This window comes from Schistocerca serialis, unplaced genomic scaffold (assembly GCF_023864345.2).
Source record: "Schistocerca serialis cubense isolate TAMUIC-IGC-003099 unplaced genomic scaffold, iqSchSeri2.2 HiC_scaffold_220, whole genome shotgun sequence".
Taxonomy (NCBI): Eukaryota; Metazoa; Arthropoda; class Insecta; order Orthoptera; family Acrididae; genus Schistocerca; species Schistocerca serialis.
The window spans coordinates 32,501-33,872 of record NW_026047785.1 but is presented as its reverse complement, the minus strand read 5'-3'; positions in this window follow the sequence as shown (position 1 = coordinate 33,872).

The following is a 1,372-nucleotide window of genomic DNA, read 5'->3' as shown; positions in this document are numbered from 1 at the left end:
TAAGGTACAACGTAGGTTAGGTGAAGGCGCAATGTAGGTTAGGTTAAGGTACGATATACCTTAGGTTAAGGTACAATATCGCTTAGGTTAAGGTACAATATAGCTTAGGTTAAGGTACACGTTGTAGGGAAAGGTGTATTTTGGGGGGGGAGGGGGCGGCAGGTTCGTTGATAGTGATTATCGTAAGTGCATGCCTGCGGGATCATCCGATTTGTCACGTCAGGATGCACTTGTGGCTCATGACAGGCGGCGCTCCGATTCCAAGGTTGTGGCAGATCTGTGTCTTTCATTCCTGCCATTGTTTGTGTACTGTGACAGGAGGCAGTATTGTGATGTTGGGTGCACCCCTGTGTAGGACATGTGTGGGTGTTCGTGGCTTAGCTGAGCAATGGCGGATGTCGGAAGGGTGGGATATTCTGTTTTCTGGGTGGACCTCCCGGTCTGGTTATGATAGTGTGGATTGTGTAATGTGGCGGAGAGGATGCACCGGATGTTCTTCCATGCTGGTGGTTAGATATTGTGTGTGTGCCTGTTAGAGGCAGAGAGTAGTGTGTGATAGTGTCTGGCTGACGTGTGGTTCTCATTGTGTGCAGAGTCTTTCAGCATGTATAGGGACGGTTGTATATATTATCTGTATTCTGATGGCTCTGCATCTATTACTAATCAGTGCCGTGTATACGGTTACTCTGGTTCCAGTCGAAACTGTTCTATCTCTGTACATTAGTGACACTGCGGCTCCACTATGTTGCCGCCCCTGTCGGCCGTTTCCCCCAGTGTGTGGCTAATGATTATCAGCAATCAGTCTATTAGTCAATACCGGTAGTGTGACGACGTGAAATGTCCGGGATGGGGGAAGCTACACGCTTCCCGTGGGTCAGGGCCTAGAAAGACTCTTCCCACGCAGGAGGCTCGGACTGTCATTACTCTTCCGAGAAATATATTTGCCCAGCGTTTTTTGCGACTGCGAGTGCGACGCGTACGAGTACCGACATGGATGGGGCGCTTCCTAGCTGATCGCTCAGCATCGGAGAAATATATTTGCCCAACGTTTTTTGCGACTGCGAGTGCAACGCCCAAGGGTACCGACGTGGATGGGGCGCTTCCTAGCTGATCGCTCGGCATGGGAATCCGTACAGTGAGCAATGCGATCGCGTCTGTAGCTTGTACGTGGTACAGCTCGCAGCTCATGTATAGGGACAGCGGGAATGTCGCATATTGGACATAACTCTTCATGAAACGCAAGTTATAGGTGTGGATTGCACATTACGACTGCGGGAAACTTCCGCCGTTCATCCGCTGGCGTTGCGAGTTTGGCGGTTGGGGTGGGGCACGAGCGGGTGCGGGTGGTGTGATTGCCGGTCCACGACTTCGT